The following is a 21385-nucleotide window of genomic DNA, read 5'->3' on the forward strand; positions in this document are numbered from 1 at the left end:
AGCATGCGGGCTCAGTAGTTGCAGCACGCAGGCCCTAGAGTGCAGGCTTCAGTAGTTGTGGCACATGGGCTTAGTTGCTCTGCGGCATGTGGGATCTTCCTGGACCAGGGATTGAACCTATGTCTCCTGCATTGGCAGGTGGATTCTTAAACACTGCACCACCAGGGAAGTCCCCAGCTGTGTTTTTTTTTTTTACATTAGATATTGAGTGGTGGGCTCATCAACCTCTGAGTCTTATATTTGATATTCTAATTTTATAATTGCTCATTTGATTTAGGTCCTAATACTATTATCAGCAGCTACCATTACTTGAGCATCAATTAAGCCAGGTATTATGCCAGCTGTTTACATACTTTAAATCTGGATTACTTAATCTGAAATGAGAAGATAAAGCTGAATTTATTGCTTACTATAGTAAGGGAGAGCTACATTGGTCAGGCATAATCTCCTGGAACAGAGTTGAATAAACTTCTTTGTAAATGTCCAAGGAACCTGCAAATACAACCTCTGAGATATCTTATATACGAACAGAGATATGGTCTTATAAAAGGTGTGCTAGTAATTACCCAGCATAGAAGGGTATATGTTTACTAGACAGTGGGAGAGTTTTTACCACTTTTCAGGTGATCGTATTTCCAGGGAGTATCTACTAGATGTTAGACCAGGACATTTCACTGAAATAAAGTATCATATCATTTAGTTGCCAAATCATCCAGTACCTCATTAAATGCTTTTTGATAAAATTTACTTAAAACAATAGCCAACAGCATCTCCTATCATACAACACATTAATATAAACTTACTGGGTGGAAAATGGGGAAAGGGACAAAAAAGATGGGGTGGTTCTGTATTGATATCAAAGAGTTCATAAAAGGATAAACTCAGGTCCAAAATCTTCAGTCCACATCAAAGACTTCATGTCCTGATGACGGTGGAAACAGCCCAGCCCTAGTTGCTGGGCTCAGGGAATCAGGGTGATGTAGCTGTTCTAAGTGAAGAAGCTCCTCTGTCAAGGACACCACCTTCTCTTTACTTCAGAATGACACTTCTTGGGCACAAGTCTAAGATTCTGTTTATTCTCCCATCAATGTAGAGCAGACTGATCGGATATGCTGCTGTGCCTTTTATCTTGGTCCTATTGGAAAGAAAACACACCCCAAAACTGTTAGAAACTAAATGCAGAGCTGAGGGCCTATTTTGTCTTTATGGATGTCATTTTTTTTTCAAGATAGGTGGTTCTAAACTAGACAGCTTGGGAGAGGTAGAACTTTTAAGAAAGAAATTCAGTTCATTGGTTTTCCAAACAGTAGTTTAAAGAAATCTACAGATTAGTGGAGAGTAGCTGGATGAAGAGAGAATTTGTGTAATTAGAAATCTGAGAAGGAACAAATCCAGAATTGCTTAAGACACACAAATATTCCACCTCTTTCCGCCACCTGTCTTCCCTCTGCAACGGGTTTTTGATCAGCTCAAGTTGTGGGTCATCGCATTTGCACTTAAACCAGAGCCAAGCTTCTTGCACTTTAGCTGTTACCTGCACATACAAATGTTCTCATTAAAATTTACAACAAAGGAACACTTAATCTTTTTGTGTATTAGTTCAAGAGACTCTTTTTTTTTTTTTTTTTTTTTTTTTTTTTTGCGGTACACGAGCCTCTCACTGTTGTGGCCTCTCCCGTTGCGGAGCACAGGCTCCGGACGCGCAGGCTCAGCGGCCATGGCTCACGGGCCCAGCTGCTCCGCAGCGTGTGGGATCTTCCCAGACCAGGGCGCGAACCCGTGTCCCCTGCATCAGCAGGCGGACTCTCAACCACTGCACCACCAGGGAAGCCCGAGACTCTTTCCTTTTACACTGTATAATTTAAAAGCTTAATTTCCCCCCACAATTAGCAAATGGGCTTCATATTAGTTAAACTGGAAGTTTTCTTCCCATAGTTGCCAGTTCAAGAGACTTTACCTAGATATTAAAAGACTCAAATTCTAACTGCATGGTCTTTGCAACCTGTTTGCATAATACATATCCTCCTATAGATGAGAGAATAATTTCTGAATATGGAGTTAAACAATGAATGCAAACCTGCTGATTTTCATGCATTTGTTAATATTTCCTGGATGTGAACTGAGGTGAGAGGGCTTGGGAGAAAGTTAAGATAGGAGTGAAAGTACAAGATGGCACTGAACATTCATGTGGTAGTTCAAACCACACTTTGAGTTCTGTTCTCTAAGACTAAACACTTCTCCAAAGTCCCTGAACTGTAAAGCCTAGATTTTCCTGCTGTGCTTTATAAAGGTAATAGAATGAATTAGTAAAAACACTGGGCCAGCTTAGTGTAAATGGTATTTTTTATTTCCTTTATCAAAATATTTTATACTTTAGTTCCTAAGCACAAACTTCCAAATGATCTGTTAGACTTGAAAACAGTCCCTCTAATAGTCTGCCTTTGAAGATTATCTAGAATCAGTATTCATTTACTTGACAAATATTTATTGAGTGCCTATATGTGCCTAGCACTTTTCTATGTATTTGGGATATTTTGTGATTTTGAAGGTAGAGCCAACAGGTTTTTATTATATATAAAGGTTGCTTCAAAATAGCTGTAGAACATATCCTCTAGAATAAAAAGTAAAATGACTGGTTTTCCCCCTTTGATTATTTATGTTTCATGGACAGCATTTTCATGTTTTGACGCTGAGGTCTCAGAGACGAGTGTATTTCTCTCTTGCTTGGGAGAAGGCAAGCTTGATGAGAGCAGGGGCTTCTTGTGGCTTCTTCACCCTGTAGCTCCATCACCTAGCACGGCACCAGCCATATAATAGGTCCTTTATAAATTTGTGCTACTATGTACTTGTCCTGTATTAACCAGGTCACAGTGTGAGTACAAAATAGTGAGATAAGAAAATAGAGCTCTGCTTGTCATTTAACTTTTAGAAAGCTACAAAGCTGAAGTATTTTCCAGGTCTGTTTGTGCATCCTGACGACAGACACACTCCCATCCACCCCCAAACCAAACCCCACTTTTCTCTTTATCGGAAGTGGAGGGAAAGATGCTTGAAATGACATTCATTGTACGTCATGTCTCCTCTTGTATGGTGAATGAGAATGGAGCCAACATTTATTGAAACTTACTCCAAGCCATCTATCAGAGTAACAGTGGTAGGTAATAACTTCCTGACTATTATAGAAGTGGTAACTGATGAGTCACAGAAAGTAAATGTAACTTCCTTAAGGGCCCAGTAAGCGTCACTGTTGGCAAACTCACAAGAGACGAGTCCATATTCCTTTTAATTAATTAATTAATTAATTAAAACATCTTTATTGGAGTATAATTGCTTTACAATGGTGTGTTAGGTTCTGCTTTATAACAAAGTGAATCCGTTATACATATACATATGTTCCCGTATCTCTTCCCTCTTACGTCTCCCTCCCTGCCACCCTCCCTATCCCACCCCTCTAGGTGGTCGCAAAGCACCGAGCTGATCTCCCTGTGCTATGCGGCTGCTTCCCACTAGCTATCTAGTTTACGTTTGGTAGTGTGTATATGTAAATGCCACTCTCTCACTTCGTCCCAGCTTACCCTTCCCCCTCCCTTTATCCTCAAGTCCATTCTCTAGTAGGTCTGTGTCTTTATTCCCGTCTTGCCCTTAGGTTCTTCATGACCTTTTTTGTTCTTTTTTTTTTTTTAGATTCCATATATATGTTAGCATACGGTATCTGATTTTCTCTTTCTGACTTACTTCACTCTTTATGACAGACTCTAGGTCCATTCACCTCAGTACAAATAACTCAATTTCGTTTACTTTTATGGCGAGTAATATTCCATTGTATATATGTGCCACATCTTTATCCATTCATCTGTTGATGGACACTTAGGTTGCTACATGTCCTGGCTATTGTAAATAGAGCTGCAGTGAACATTGTGGTACATGACTCTTTTTGAATTACGGTTTTCTCAGGGTATATGCCCAATAGTGGGATTGCTGGGTCGTAGGCTAGTTCTATTTTTAGTTTTTTAAGGAAACTCCATACTGTTCTCTATAGTGGCTGTATCAATTTACATTCCCACCAACAGTGCAAGAGGGTTCCCTTTTCTCCACACACTCTCCAGCATTTATTGTTTGTAGATTTTTTTTTTTTTTTTTTGCAGTACGCAGGCCTCTCACTGTTGTGGCCTCTCCCGTTGCGGAGCACAGGCTCTGGACGTGCAGGCTCAGCGGTCATGGCTCACGGGCCCAGATGCTCCGTGGCATGTGGGGTCTTCCCGGACCGGGGCATGAACCCGTGTCCCCTGTATCGGCAGGTGGACTCTCAACCACTGCGCCACCAGGGAAGCCCAATTGTTTGTAGATTTTTTGATGATGGCCATTCAGACTGGTGTGAGGTGATACCTCATTGTAGTTTTGACTTGCATTTCTCTAATGATTAGTGATGTTGAGCATCTTTTCATGTGTTTGTTCGCCATCTGTATCTCCTTAGGAGAAATGTCTCTTTAGGTCTTCTGCCCATTTTTGGATTGGGTTTTCTGTTTTTTGATATTGAGCTGCATGAGCTGCTTGTATATTTTGGAGATTAATCCTTTGTCAGTTGCTTCATTTGCAAATATTTTCTCCCATTCTGAGGGTGGTCTTTTCATCTTGTTTATGGTTTCCTTTGTTGTGCAAAAGATTTTAAGTTTCATTAGGTCCCATTTGTTTTTGTTTCTATTTCCATTTCTCTAGGAGGTGGGTCAAAAAGGATCTTGCTGTGATTTATGTCATAGAGTGTTCTGCCTATGTTTTCCTCTAAGAGTTTGATAGTGTCTGGCCTTACATTTAGATCTTTAATCCATTTTGAGTTTATTTTTGTGTATGGTGTTAGGGAGTGTTCTAATTTCATTCTTTTACATGAAGCTCTCCAGTTTTCCCAGCACCACTTATTGAAGAGGCTGTCTTTTATCCATTGTATATTCTTGCCTCCTTTATCAAAGATAAGGTGACCATACATGAGTGGATTTATCTCTGGGCCTCCTATCCTGTTCCATTGATCTATATTTCTGTTTTTGTGCCAGTACCATACTGTCTTGATAACTGTAGCTTTAAGTATAGTCTGAAGTCTGGGAGCCTGATTCCTCCAGCTCCGTCTTTCTTTCTAAAGATTGCTTTGGTTATTCGGGGTCTTTTGTGTTTCCATACAAATTGTGAAATTTGTAAGTTGCTTTGGGTAGTATAGTCATATTCACAAATGTTGATTCTTCCAATCCAAGAACATGGTATACCTCTCCATCCGTTTGTATCATCTTTAACTTCTTTCATCAGTGTCTTACAGTTTTCTGCATACAGGTCTTTTTTCTCCTTAGGTAGGTTTCTTCCTAGGTATTTTATTCTTTTTGTTGCAATGGTAAATGGGAGTGTTTCCTTAATTTCACTTTCAGATTTTTCATCATTAGTGTATAGGAATGCAAGAGATTTCTGTGCATTAATTTTGTATCCTGCTACACTACCAAATTCATTGATTAGCTCTAATAGTTTTCTGGTAGCATCTTTAGGATTCTCTATGTATAGTATCATGTCATCTGCAAACAGTGAAAGTTTTACTTCTTTTTTTTCTGATTTGCATTCCCTTTATTTCTTTTTCTTCTCTGATAGCTGTGGCTAAAACTTCCAAAACTATGCTGAATAATAGTGGTAAGAGTGGGCAACCTTGTCTTCTTCCTGATCTTAGAGGAAATGGTTTCAGTTTTTCATCATTGAGGACAATATGCCTACTTTCTGGAAGGTTTTTATCATAAATGGGTTTTGAATTTTGTCAAAAGCTTTCTCTGCATCTATTGAGATGGTCATATGGTTTTTCTCCTTCAGTTTGTTAATATGTTGTATCACATGATTGATTTGTGTATATTGAAGAATCCTTGCATTCCTGGGATAAACCCCACTTGATCATGGTGTATGATCCTTTTAATGTGCTGTAGGGATTCTGTTTGCTAGTATTTTGTTGAGGATTTTTGCATCTATGTTCATGAGCAATATTGGCCTGTAGTTTTCTTTCTTTGTGACATCTTTGTCTGGTTTTGATATCAGGGTGATGGTGGCCTCATAGAATGAGTTTGGGCGTGTTCCTCCCTCTGCTATATTTTGGAAGAATTTCAGAAGGATAGGTGTTAGCTCTTCTCTAAATGTTTGATAGAATTCACCTGTGAATCCATCTGGTCCTGGGCTTTTGTTTGTTGGAAGATTTTTATCACAGTTTCAATTTCAGTGCTTGTGATCGGACTGTTCATATTTTCTCTTTCTTCCTGGTTCAGTCTCGGAAGGTTGTACATTTCTAATAATTTGTCCATTTCTTCCAGGTTGTCCATTTCATTGGCATAGAGTTGCTTGTAGTAATCTCTCATGATCCTTTGTATTTCTGCAGTGTCAGTTGTTACTTCTCCTTTTTCATTTCTAATTCTATTGATTTGAGGCTTCTTTTTTTTTCTTGATGAGTCTGGCTAATGGTTTATCAATTTTGTTTATCTTCTCAAAGAACCAGCTTTTAGTTTTATTGATCTTTGCTATTGTTTCCTTCATTTCTTTTTCATTTGTTTCTGATCTTTATGATTTCTTTCCTTCTGCTAACTTTGGGGTTATTTTGTTCTTCCTTCTCTAATTGCTTTAGGTGTAAGGTTAAGTCGTTTATTTGAGATGTTTCTTGTTTCTTGAGGTAGGATTTTTTTGCTATAAACTTCCCTCTTAGCACTGCTTCTGCTGCATCCCATAGGTTTTGTGTCGCCGTTTTCATTGTCATTTGTTTCTAGGTATTTTTTTGATTTACTCTTTGATTTCTTCAGTGATCTCTTGGTTATTTAGCTGTGTACTGTTTAGCCTCCATGTATTTGTATTTCCTACAGATATTTTCCTGTAGTTAATCGATATCCAGTCTCATAGCGTTGTGGTCAGAAAAGATACTTGATACGATTTCAATTTTCTTAAATTTACTGAGGATTGATTTGTGACCCAAGGTATGATCTATTCTGAGTGTTCCATGAGCACCTGAGAAGAAAGTATATTCTGTTGTTTTTGGATGGAATGTTCTATAAATGTCAATTAAGTCCATCTTGTTTAATGTATCATTTGAAGCTTGTGTTTCCTTATTTCTTTCCAGTTTGGATGATCTGTTCATTGGTGAAAGTGGGGTGTTAAAGTCCCCTGCTGTGATTGTGTTGCTGTTGATTTCCCCCTTTTATGGCTGTTAGCATTTGCCTTATGTTTTGAGGTGCTCCTATGTTGGGTGCATAAATATTTACAATTGTTATATCTTCTTCTTGGATCAATCCCTTGATCATTATGTAGTGTCTTGTCTCTTGTAATAGTCTTGATTTTAAAGTCTATTTTGTCTGATATGAGAATTGCTACTCCAGCTTTCTTTTGCTTTCCAGTTGCATGCAATATCTTTTTCTATCCCCTCACTTTCAGTCTGTATGTGTCCCTAGGTCTGAAGTGGGTCTCTTGTAGATAGCATATATATGGGTCTTGTTTTTGTATCCATTCAGCCAGTCTGTGTCTTTTGGTTGGAGCACTTAATCCATTTACATTTAAGGTAATTATTGATATGTATGCTACTATTACCATTTTCTTAATTGTTTGGGGTTTGTTATTGTAGGTCTTTTCCTTCTCTTGTGTTTCCTGCCTAGAGAAGTTCCTTTAGCATTTGTTGTAAAGCTGGTTTGGTGGTGCTGAGTTCTCTTAGCTTTTGCTTATCTGTAAAGGTTTTAATTTCTCTGTTGAATCTGAATGAGATCCTTGCTGGGTAGAGTAATATTGGTTGTAGGTTTTTCCCTTTCATCACTTTAAATATGTTCTGCCACTCCCTTTTGGGTTGCAGAGTTTCTGCTGAAAAATCAGCTGTTAACCTTATGGGGATTCCCCTTGTATGTTATTTGTGCTTTTCCTTTGCTGCTTTTAACATTTTTTCCTTGTATTTAATTTTTGATAGTTTGATTAATGTGTCTCGGCGCGTTTCTCTTTGGGTTTATCCTGTGTGGTACTCTCTGTGCTTCCTGGACTTGATTGACTATTTCATTTCCCATGTTAGGGAAGTTTTCAACTATAATCTCTTCAAATCTTTTCTGAGTCCCTTTCTTTTTCTCTTCTTCTTCTGGGACCCCTATATTTCGAATGTTGGTGTGTTTAATGTTGTCCCAGAAGTCTCTGAGACTGCCCTCAATTCTTTTCATTCTTTTATTCTGCTCCCTGGCAGTTATTTCCACCATCTTATCTTCCAGCTCACTTATCCATTCTTTTGCCTCAGTTATTCTTCTACTGATTTCTTCTAGAGTATTTCTAATTTCAGTAACTGTTTGTTTGTTTGCTCTTTAATTCTTCTAGATCCTTGTTAAATGTTTCTTGTAATTTCTCCATTCTGTTTCTGAGATTTTGGATCACCTTTACTATCATTACTCTGAATTCTTTTTCAGGTAGCTTGCCTATTTCGTCTTCAATTATTTGTGTTTTAGGTTTTCACCTTGTTCCTTCATCTGTAACATTTTTTTTTTTGGTCGTTTCATTTTTTTTTTTTTTGATGGGTGGTGCTGTATTCCTATCTATCATCTTACTGGTTGTCTGGCCTGAGACGTCCAGCACTGGAGTTTGCAGGAAGTTGGATAGAGCCGGGTCTTGGTGCTGAGATGAGGACCTCCAGGATGCCTCACTCCCATTAATATTCCCTGGGGTTTGAGGTTCTCTGTTAGTGCAGCAGACTTGGAGCTCCCACCACAGGAGCTCGGGCCTGACCTCTGTCCTGGGAACCAAGATCTTGCAAGTTTTGTGGCATTGTAAAAAATAAAAAGAAAAAAGAAAAAGGAAAAAAAGGACCAGAGCAGCACAATATCAAAGAATAGAAAAGAAAAGAAAATTAGAAAGATAAAAAATATATTAGGAAATATAAAACTATAATTGAAACAACTGCAACAAGGTAAAATAAAACCACAACAGAAAAAAGAAAAAGAAAAGGGGGGGTACAAGCCAAAAGGAGAGAACGATAACAAAGTATAAAGAATAAAATAAAATTAGAAAAATAAAAGATTAGGAAATATAAAAATATAAGAGAATCAACAATTAGTCAACAAGGTAAAACAGAACCCCAATCTAAGAGAGGAAAAAAAAAAAAGCCTTAGCTATGGGGGGGTGGGGTTTAGGCAGGGGTGGAACTTAGGCAGGGGTGGGGTTTAAGGTGGGGCAGGGCCTCTGCTTAGGACCTGGGTGGAAGGAAGGGAGGGCCTCTGCAGTGTGGAGTTCTGGAGTTTGGAGGTAAGGCCCTGAATGAGGGTGTGTGGGTAGGGTTTAGGCCCAGTGCCTTGGAGGGGGTCTCTGAGTGTAGAGGTGGGGCCCTGGGTGGGGGGTGTAGGGGCAGGGCTTGGGCTCTGCGTAGTAGGGGGGAGGCTCCGAGGATTAGGCCCAGGAGCCCAACAGGGAAAGCGCTGGCCCTGTTTCCTTCCATTCCTCTGTGCCCTCCCCCACTGTCTCCTCCAGGGTCTCCCCCCATTGCTGCTGGACCCCTAACCGTGGGTGGGTCCCGCTGGGTGTAGGAACTCCTCCCCTCCCCCAGCCACCCCTCAGGGGTGCCAGTCCCACAGGTCCAGCCTTTACTTTTGTTCCCCCTTCCCTCCCACTCCCTCAGGACCCGCACAGCTGGAGGGGGCCTCAGTGGGCAGAGGGTCAGGCCCGGGATCTCAGCAGGCTCCCAGGGGCCCAAGTGGGCAGGGGAAACCTGGCCCTGCTCCCTTTTGATCCTCTGCCCTCCCAGTGGTACCCAAATTTCCCCCTTCAGGCATGGAATCCCTTCCCCTCCCCTAGCTGCCCGCCAGGTGCCAGTCCTGTCCCACCTCAGCTTCTCCTCCCCCCTCACTCCCCCCCACACCCCAGGTCCTACCTGGTCTCTGGGGGTTCCTCCCGTCCCCTTAGGTATCCGTGGTCCCCGGGGTGCCTGGTAGGTGCCCTCGTTGTGAGGAGACGCGAATTCTGCGTCCTCCTAGTGCCCCGTCTTCACCCCGCCCCCCATATTCCTTTTAATATACCATTCTGACAGTCATATTATCATGTAACTTAATGGCTACAAAAGGGATAAACTGGCAGCAATGTCACTGTGATACCTTTAGCTTAAGAATCTCTTCTTCTTTGAATTTTATTTATTTATTATACAGCAGGTTCTTATTGGTTATCTATTTTATACATATTAGTGTAGATATGTCAATCCCAATTCCAGGGATTTCTGGAATTTCAGGGGCTTGGACTACCAAGTTAATATTAGTCAATGTCAATCAATCTTTTAGCATTCTATGATGTCTCATCAAGACACAGAATCTTAATCTAAAACTATTCTTTATAACGGAGGCTATACTAAGGTATTGGTTCTTGCCTTTTGCACTCCTGACAACTGTGTTACTGAAGGATATTACACGGACTTGTGTTTCAGGGTCATCGTGTCTGAGGAAGCTTGTCTAAGTCTTCATGTCTGTGGGTCTCGCTTACCTGTTCTGATTCCACACTAGCTTCTTTCAGTTTATCCTCTGTTGCCTCTTTACATTTCTTCAGGTGTCTAACTGTTTCTTCCAATTCCTGAAAACGTGATACAAAGATTTTTGACAAACTCCCAATGTACTATATATGGAAGAAAAAGCTTCGATATTGTAATAAATGAGCAACCAAATTATGAAAGTATGATGGGGTACTTTCGAACTCCGAGTGCTACCAGACTATAAGATAAAAACTATTATTTTCAGTTTAACCTACAGTATACATTTGTGTATATGATTATAGATTTTGATTTACAGATTCTCCTGAGAAAAGATGATTAACATCTCTTTCCAGAATTGGGGAATACTTTTCATAGCAGATAATCTCTGTTGGAAGGCAAGAGCTTGATGGTCTCTTGAAGTCCCTTTTCGGTAATAAAATGTGCTTTTCATTAGGTTGGGAGTAGATAAAAGTCCTGTAACGGCAACAGATGTATCTGAGCTATGGGGAAGAACCAAGGGGTGTAAAGTTCCTGAAAGACTATGAAGTTCACAAGTTTTGCTTAGTAACTAGTACTTTGCATATGTGAGCTTTAGCCGTTCTTTAAAAATGAGTATCATTTTTATTAAGTTGAACATGAAGACGAGGTGCCATAGTCAAAGCTCCAGGCTTCATTCCTAGATATGATTCTAAGGACTTAGCTAAGATGAACGACTTGTAAGTTTGTCTTCTTCTATAGAGCCTAGAAAAGCCAGGTGCCCTCATGCTGGGTTTTGCACATGGCCTTTGCTGGTAATCTCTGAGATGAATCTTAGGAACCCTTTTACCTGGCACCGATGCTCCAGCTCCCACCTCCTCTTCTGCTCTGCCTCGAGTTGCAGCTCTTGCTGTTTCTTCTGAGCTGACAGATCATGTTGGCTCTTGGCCAACAGCTGCATCTCCTGCTGTAGGTTAGTCATTTCAGATACACATTTCTGGATACTCAGTGCCTGGTAGGGCACAAAGAGGGAGACGGTCGGTGAACCTGTCCAAGTTTGGGACTTCATGTGAATGGTAAACAGAGTGTGTGGAAATCATCTACCTGTTCATAGCTTTTTTTCAGATACTGATCCTTAATTAGCTCCACTTGCCTCAATTCTGTTTCTGTTTGCTGAAAGTAAATGTGGAAATAACATAGAAAGATGATCAGTGGAAAAACTGGCTTGCTCTTTTTGCCTATAGGCTGACAGAAAGAATCCCACATGAGATCCACAGTTACCAGTTCCTGCTGGGCTCTCCTTCCCATCCAGCCCCCTGACCCCGAAAGAGCTAAGTCTTGTACAATCACTGTGGAAGAGACAGCTGGGGAGCCAGAATGTGACACTGGCAGCTAATGAGAAACCAAACACTGATGCAGCAGTATCTCTGCGGGACAAAGAGTCTCCCCCCACCTCCCCCCAGGCAATCTGCCCACTTCCCAGGTGTAGCTGTAATTCCCAGAGAACACATGGTGGTGGGGGGGCTCTGAAACCATCTTCCCCAGACACCACTGCCTGCCTGGATCCTCATCAGATACTAAGGAGGAGAGGAGAGTCAGGGTTTCTCATACAACCTTCCTCCTCTCTATGTTCTGAGCATTATTCGCCCTAGCTGACAAGTGGAACTTAATTTGGGCCTTTTGATCCTTTATTTTCTCCTTGCTGCTGTTCAGTATCTTTTCCAACTCTGTCAGTTTCTGCCGCAGCTCCTGGTTGGTCCGGGATACTTCCACTGATCTGAAGTTGCTTTCATCAAGGGCTTTCTTCAGCTGTGGGATACAAAGGGAAAATTAGAACATTTTAACCTTCCATTCAGTAAGAGAAGCTTATGTTTAGCTGTGTCCCTATATTTTGTTCTCTTTGGACCTTTCTTTTAAAAAGGAGGTTAAGTGATGGGACTTCCCTGGTGGTCCAGTGGCTAAGACTCTGTGCTCCCAATGCATGGGGGCCGGGTTTGATCCCTGGTCAGGGAACTAGATCCTGTGTGCCACAACTAAAGATCCTGTGTGCTGCAACTAAGACCTGGCACAGCCAAATAAATAGATATTTAAAAAAGGAGGGTAAGTGAGGCAATAATAATAAGTAGATTTGTGGAGAAACACTCTCAGTGATTTTCATAATTTTTAACACTAAAGAACACAGTTTTTCTTAGAACAGATAATGTAAATGTATGTTCGTCATTTGCTTTCTAAGAGCATGGCTTTGGAATCAGACAGAAGTTAAAATCTCAGCTTCACCACACACTAGTCAAGTAATTTCAGATAATTAACTTCCCTAAGCTTCAGGTTCATCATTGGAAAAGTATGTGAATAGCCTACTTCATAGGATTCATGTAACAGTTAAACAAGAGGAGGCAGAGAAGGAATATAGAGCCTGGCACACACTAATTGCTCAGTGCTCATTGCTGTGCTTTAAAGGTTTTTTTTTTGTTTTTTTTTTTTTTAAAGCTTAAGCTCGTCTCTTTCTGTCACTTGTGACCTCATGTATGGAGAAGTGAAAATAAATTATATGGAGTTTATGTAAATACACCTATCGGTTATTGACTATCCTTGCATGTATTTTTATAATATTGCTTTTTTTCTATTGAGGTATAGTTGATTTATGATATTATATTAGTTTTAGGTGTATGACATAGTGATTAAAAATTTTTATAGATTATACTCCAGTTATTATAAAATACTGGCTATATTCCCTGTGCTGTACAATATATCCTTGTAGCTTATTTACATAGTAGTTTATACTTCTTATGAATACTGCTTTTTGTTTAGAAATTTTAATAAACTTGTCTAGTGGAAAAATAACATAGTGATTACTATTAAAAACAAGACAACAGGCCCACAATGAAGTCACTTATGCTAAACCTTATGTCACCAAACTGAGACTTAATTACAGTTTTGGCTCTCCCAGAAAAGGACTCTTAAACCAGTCAATCAGGAATGGCCTGATCAGCATTAGGTGAGTAATCTGCCTGACAGACCCCTGCCATCCCTTAAAGGAAGTAACTCTGCTACTACTAACTAATCTACTTTTTTGCCTAGTATAACTTCCTTGTTCCTGCTCCCCTCTGCCTATAAAAGTCTTTCATTTTATACAACTCCTCAGAGCGCCTGTCTATTGCAATCAGTTGCATACTGCCTGATTCAAATTGATTTTTGTTCAAATAAACTTAATTTTATTATTCCTCAATTTATCTTTTAACATTACTTAAATCATTTTACAGAGTTCCCTCCTATGCCCTTAAATGAGTACCACTGGATTTTTAGGAAGAAGAGACGGCAGCTGAGGAGGGAGACGATAGGAGGGTGGTATTCTCTGTGGCTGGTATTTAACATGTCAAAGAAAAAAGTCAAAATTATTTGTTACCTTTTCTCTTTATACTAGCTCATTCCCTCAGATCCTAACCTCACACTACAGTGTTAGTCTTTTATTATCACCCAACTAAATTTCTGTTAGATATTCCACCATTACCTCAATCACAGCTTTGTCAAAACTGGGTAAGCCCTAAAAACTAACCCTCAAAACCACCCTGGAAAGCAGTTGTGATGATTTCCATTTTGATTGAGGAAACTGAGACTCAAAAGTGAAGTCATCTGCACAGATAGTAAATTTACACATTGCTAATAAGAGGCAGCGCTGGGAGTCTTAAACAGTGCACCCTGAGCCCACCCCTGCCACTGACTGCTCAAGACATCACACTCATACTGTTCCTTGGTCTCTCCTGCACAAGTTCACCATCTTTACTGATCCCTGTTAAAAGGATTTAAACTTTTAAATATTCTGAACAACTCTCTCTGAATAAAGGTACTTTTAATTTCAGTGCCCATTTTTGTTTCCCACAGAAATTATTTCTGTAATATTTTTAACACTTATACAGTGCTTTGTCAATTTACAAAGCATCATATAAACGGTTGAATCTGATTTTGTGACTGTGCGCTGTCAAGTGCAATTGCTAAATACGCTAAATTTGGCAAAATACAGACTGGCCACCCCAACCAAGTCTTGGAATTATTTTAATTACTCCCTCCCCTTTGCTTATGATACATTTAGTGTCTGATTTTTCTATTAATTAAAATGGATTTTTGATTTGATTGTTCTCTATTTTCAACAGAAACACTTTGCTTGGCTCTAATCATCTGAAGCCCAGAGTAAATGCTCTAGTTCCCCTTAGCCTCCATGTTTCCAGTTTCTCTTCATTCTTACCTACTCTCCACTGCTAACAGACTAACTGACCTAACATTGTGCTCACAGCCTTCTCAGAAACCTACAGTGCTCTACTGTTACCTAATACTTTCCATCCAACATTCTGGGAGTCAAGGCCATCTACCAGCTGGTCTCATCTAAGCTAACCCCCTTTTCTCAGAAATTTCCTAAAGTCTCTGCTCTGACCAAGAGAGGCAAATCCTTTTTCTTTGCTCACATGTCCTATTTATTTCTGTAACTAAGCTTTGTTCATCCTCTTACATAGAGTGTCACAGCCCTGTCAGCTCTGCCAGTCTCAACCCTGTAGAATTGCGTCAAGCTTCCCCTCTTCTTCGATCACCCAACCAGCCTAAAGCAAACTTTCCCTTACTTCTGAATTCCTTTAAAATTGTACACAGCTTCTAGCTATCCAGGAAACATCTTCTGATGTCTTCCTAGTTGTCTCATGTAAAGAGTGGAGATGACAATTAAATAAGGGGTAATTTAGCACGGACCACATCTTCTGCTGTTTTTACTTGTGCCTCTTAGGAGGAGATAGGTGCATGATGGATGCTAGTTAAGTGAATTGAGGAGACAGGTGATTTGCCATCTGTCTAGCAGATGGCGGTCTCCTCCTTCCCACTCAGTTATTATTCTCCAATGGGAAGGCTGTCACCAAGGCATTCCTTCATTGGGCAGATAACTGTATATCAGAAACTTTTTGTGTGTTAATTTACAAACAGCATAGAGACGTATCTGGCTTGCTGGCAAAAGGGGGATTAGAAGGACCAAAGAACAACTGTAGCCATTCTCGGAACTCCTGTAGCTGGTTCTCCTCTTCAAAGGCATTCACCTAGAGGGAGACTTTTCTCGCTTGCCTCCATACCTCAGTCACTTCCCGTTGTGCTGCTTTGTTTGCAGTTTCTCTCTCAATTTGAAACTGCTTTCTTAGAGCATTTAGGCGTTGAGCATGCAACTCTGCTTCTATTTTGGATTCTTCACTCATCCGTTCTCTGTTTTGAAAAAGAGACATGATAAATCACCTTTAGAAAACATCTTAGTAGGCGTCATTTACCAATGAGAAGCAGATCAGCCACCAGGTAAAAATCACTGATCTGGAACTCATTAACAGAAAGAAGAAGAAATAAGCATTTACCTACAGCATTAAAAAACAAAAAGTTATTCAATATAAAGAGATCCACCCAAAAGAGTGAAACACATGCTCTTGTTTTAACCAATACTGAGTAGTCTTGAGCCAGCAACATTTCACCAGAATATAAAATTTGTACAGATTACAAATATGAAAAATACCTTCTTTGCTTTAGCTTATACTTGTCTGCTATATCAGTATGTTCACTACGTGAAAGGAATAAAGATCCACGTGCACAATGCATTTCCCTTGGGTATAAATTTTCATGGGATGTTATTAATATCTAAATCCTATTTGCCTAGATAAAGTTTAACCAAAAACTTTAGTGGCTTGACCTGAACTTGATGGGTTTGACCTAACTAATCTCAGGAAAAAAATGGAAAACAATGAATGGTTTAGCAGCTGCTTAAATGGAATTATCCCACTCCTGGAGGGGTTATTCCCATCCATGCTTCTGTTCCTCCTTTTCCAAATCATGCTTTTAAAGGACACATAAGCTTCTGATAGAAAAGGTTTGGCAGAAACATGTAAGTATCCCTTCCAACTTGGTTTAAACCTTCATGTACAGAAGAAGACCGACACTATATGAGGGAAGAGCTGAAAAGGACCGTACCCCAGCCAGCTAATATCTGCTCTGCTCAACTACGCCTGCTTCCTTCACATGGCTCTGCTGGGAGTACTAGCTCAAAGTAGGGAAAAAGGGTTTAACGGGTTTATGTGAATTAGCCAAACTTTCTCTCCCAGAGGCTCTTCCCTAATTCCACTGTGACTATACTGCCCTTACATGAAGGTTTCCAAATTCCGTCGCTCACGTTCTTTGCTTTCCAATTTCTCCTGAACAGGATAAAGCTTTGTTTGCAGCTGATGATTTGTCTGGAGAGCTTGCTCCAGGCTCTTAGCCAGTTTCCTGTGTTCTTCTCTAGCTACATCTAGAGCTTTTTGTAGAGCCTCTATCTGAAAGAGAGAAGAAAGAAGATTGTTTTTAATTCCACTGTAAGAGATACAAGAAGTCCATAACACTGTATATTCACTCTTTAAACTTTGAAACAATAATTATTTGGAACCAGAACCAAAGACTCCAGATGCCTGGAATATATATATGTGAGAACTTATTACAGACAGTCCTTAGGAGACTCTTAGAAGGTGGTGGGAAGGGTATGCTCCACTGGTCACTAGAGAGTTTTGGAAAATAGAGCCAACTTATTTATCCTAATTTCTAAGGTTTTAAACCAGTTAAACTCCCCTTCCTGATCCTATGACCCTCTGGTCTCACTGCCTAGAGAGATAAGAAGTGGCAACTGTTCCTTGTATATCCTTCTAGAAAAAGCTTTTTATAGGAAATATCTCTATTTTATATGTGTGCATACGTGTAGATACATATTCATGTGTGTATACACCTATAAACATGTGAGTGTGCCTCCTTATTAAGTGGGATCACTCTAGCTACTTCTGACTAAAGTTATGTTGTTTTCTAAGCCCTTTAACTTCACTTATGCATTAATACATGAAAAGAATGCAGACCATATAAGATAGAGAGTTAGGCATAATTATGGTCCTGGTTTGCCAATAAATGGTTCACTGTAAGATCACAGACCCATTCCCCATTTGGAAATATGTCACTGTACAAAACTCAGACTTGAATGGAAAGGAAATTTACCCGATTGTTTTACTCCATTTTTCCAAAATAGCAATATCCCAATAAAATAAAAAATATCAACATTATCATCTATAAAAACCTGGCTTCTACCTTAGTGTTGTGCTGGAAATCCATGACAAGGATTCTGGCCTGCCACTGGTCCACTTCTGCTTCCAGCTTCTGTACCTGCTCTTGATTTAGAGCCCTGTAAATGAAGGGCACAGGGAGAGTGACCATAGAAAAGTACCATCTAGGAATGATACCACTGGGAGTTACAGGGCACCTTCCAGGAAGCCCAAATGGCATATGCAGTGGGCTACAGATGCTCAGAATATCTGAGAGTTGGCAGGTGACAATTAGTAGCCTCAGCTTCAGGTTAAGAAACTAATTTTCCTATGGATTAAAAACTTGTCCCATTTATGATTCAGTTTGGCTTTATATATTAAAGTATCAGTACATGTTAATGACTAACATGGGCTGGTAACTTTATACTATATATATTACTAGTACAAAAATATATCACCTCTGTATGGACTGGCTTGCTGTTGAGATTTCTGCTTTTTACCCAGAATTTTATTGTGAATAGTAAACTATTTTTAATACCATCCCCTTGACTTTTTTTAAGTTCAGAGGTAATACAGATTCATAATATGTAAAAAAACAAGCACAATGAAGAATATGAAACTCACTTGTTCTCCCACAACACAGAGGCAATATGCACCACTACTGTATTAAAATATGTCTTAGAGGTCTGATTAAACTCAAACCATTTGTTCATTAACCTAAAAGGGAAACTTTTATGTAATTTTTGAAACATTTAAAGGAGTTCACTTATAAAACATGGCTAAAAGTAGTTCTCAGAATGATTCATCTAAAATAAATAGGATACTAATAAATGGATAATTAATTCAAACAGAAGTAGACACTTGGCTTTAATCTTGACAATTACCATTCTGTAGACCCAAGGGCAGGTATAAATGGTGTAGGAAACAGCAAGGATAAAACAGCATATATCACATGAATTTCTAGAATACATACTTATTTACATCACTACAAAATATGAGAATTTTTGGATATCATTTTTATTTATAATTCCAGATTTTCCTGAATTTGCTAGTTCTTTAAATACCATTTTACTACTTTATTTTCACAAGGGAATCAATAGAAAATGACTGTTTCTTGACTGCACTCTGTTCTTTACTACAAGGCAGCAGAAAAATACAAGTACAAAGACAGAAAAATAATCTCTGGTACCTTTCTTTCTTGAGGCCTGCAATCTCTGCATCCCTCTGCCCAAGCTCTATTTGCACTTTTTCCAGAGCGCCTCGCATCTTACTGTGAGAAGCCAACACATTCTCCAACATGATTGTAACTTTGCAGTTGTCTTCTTTAGCTTCTGCCAGTTGTTGCTGAAATTTTCCCACCTAATGGAAAATGAAATAAGACAAAGATATTTGATCCTTTCTGGTTATTCTTCTGCTGAGTCCCATGACTTCTAGAAGAGTATGGAAACCAGGTCTGGTAGAATGCTAAGAGGAATAATTAAATTATATTTTATATTTATTTTGTTTCTTAAGTTATTCTGACTTTGAGAAAAAGAAAACTAGACCCTAGATCATATGGATCCTATGAAGAACTCTGCAGTGCATCCTAACTATTGTCGTGTCACAGCACATATATTAACTAGAGACATAAGGACCAACAGCTTCTTGGGTCTAGAGGTGGTTCCAGACTGGCCTGTGCTAGCCCTCCTCAGCTATCTTACCATGGGGTCAGAAGAAGATAACACATTTGAAGCCCATCAGAATTATCTGAGGAAAGAGGACCATAAGTGGAAGCTGCTGAAGAATGATGTGACTCACAGCCCTCTTCAGAGGGGCAAAATCTAGCACCTGCTGTCAAGAAGTTTGGGATGTTACCTCTCTTCCCACTAAGTACACACACTGTTAAGCAGAAAGCATTTGGTAATTTGACTTAACATAAAATCTTAACAGTGTTATATCACATTAATAATACATAAGTAGGTGGTTATTATTACCAAGGTCAGATGTGTTTCAACAGAAAAAAATAGGACTTTTGATTATTTTAAGACAGGAAGAAAAAAAAACATTGGGAGCTAAATCATGTATTTTTAAAGGAAATATTTTAGAGCTCTTCTAAAGTTATCCTTTCTTTAGGGAAAAAAAAATCCTCCTCTGATCAATCCTCATTCTTTTTTACTAAAGGTAACAAGAAAAGAAAGAATATGGCTCATGAAAGATTTCAGAAGCGCTTCATTTCAGTAACAGACTTCAGGAAGGACTGATGTCTTGCCTTCTTGTTCTCCCTGCCCTCCAAAGCTTCGAGGTCACGTTTCAACTTCTGACTCTCTTTCAGGGCTGCAGCCCGACCCTTCACAACTCGTGAGAGCTCCCCTTCTTTCTTTTCAAGAATGGATTTCACCTTAGTAGAAAAAAAGAAATGATAAATGATTCTCCCAAAGCACAGTCAAATCAGCAATTAGAATAAGACACAGCAATTTAGAAACCAAATTTAAAATGTTTAATTAAATATGCTTATATACTATTGTAAATAAAAACTAGCTTTAGTAGCTGTTTTTCCCCTTAAAACTACAAAGCAAAAAAAAATCTGTTAATAAACATGGGCAAATCTCTAATATATGTCAATCTCTATGAAAGCGCAGAATGAAGGTAAGGGAGATAAGACAATGATGCTAAGATGAAAAACGGGGGAGAAACTGATTATCACAGAATTTGAAAATACAACGTAAATTAATATCATAAAAGCAAAGGTGAATAAGTACTAAATAGTGTCAAGAAAACAGTGTTACAGAAGTGTTCTAAATAGTGTCCTAATCCTAGTTAGAAGTATTAGAATTTTACATCTCTGAAACACTTTTAGTATATCTACACAGTTGTTTCAGATTCATCATACTATTCTAAATACCACTCTTTTAAAAAATACTTTATCTTGAAATACAGACTCACAGGAGTTTATAAAATTAGTGCAGAGTCCCCATGCACTCTTTTCCCTGCTTCTAATGATGACATCTTATATTGTAGTTCAACATTAAAACCAGGAAATTGACTTTAATGAGATTAACTAGACTACAAAACTTACAATTTTCACTTTTTTTTTTTTTTTGCAGTATGCGGGCCTCTCACTGTTGTGGCCTCTCCCGTTGCGGAGCACAGGCTCCGGACGCGCAGGCTCAGTGGCCATGGCTCTCGGGCCCAGCCGCTCTGCGGCATGTGGGATCTTCCCGGACCGGGGCACAAACCCGTGTCCCCTGCATCGGCAGGCGGACTCTTAGCCACTGCGCCACCAGGGAAGCCCTTCACCATTTTTTTTAACCTGCATTCATCTGTGTATGCACACATGCACATAGCTCTATGTAATTTGACCCCATGCACATATTCCTGTCATCACGACAATCAAGATACAGAACTGCTCCACTGCCGCAAAGAACTCACTTGTGCTACTTCTCTGTGTTCACACCCTCCCCCAAACTCATCCCATGTCCCCTGGCAACCAGTAATTTGTTCTCTATCGCTACAGTTTTTGTCATTTCAAGAATGTTATTTTAAACATTTAAAAATAATTAATTTTAGTATAATACATTCACATTTTTAAAAACAGCCTTACTGAGATATAGCTGAAATACAATAAGCTATGTATATTTAAAGTGTACAATTTTGATATATGTATAAACCATAATCATGATAATGAACACTTCCATTATCCCAAAAGTTCCCTTATGCCTTTTTGTAATTTCCCCCACTTCTATCTCTCCCTGTTCCTACACATCCACCCAAGGCTACCACTGACCTGTTTTCTGTCACAATCAATTCACTTTTATTTCCTAGAATTTTATATAAATGAAATCATATTTTATGTACTCATTTTTGAATGATTTTCCACTCAGCACAATTATTT

The 21385-nt window shown here is 39.3% G+C and overlaps 1 pseudogene; it reads right to left on the reverse strand.

The window, feature by feature from the left end:
- Positions 1 to 736: 736 nt before the first annotated feature.
- The window catches only part of LOC132495490 (coiled-coil domain-containing protein 150-like), an 83893-nt pseudogene continuing 63244 nt past the window's right edge, over positions 737 to 21385 (reverse strand).

Source organism: Mesoplodon densirostris, chromosome 8, assembly GCF_025265405.1.
Source record: "Mesoplodon densirostris isolate mMesDen1 chromosome 8, mMesDen1 primary haplotype, whole genome shotgun sequence".
Classification (NCBI taxonomy): Eukaryota; Metazoa; Chordata; class Mammalia; order Artiodactyla; family Ziphiidae; genus Mesoplodon; species Mesoplodon densirostris.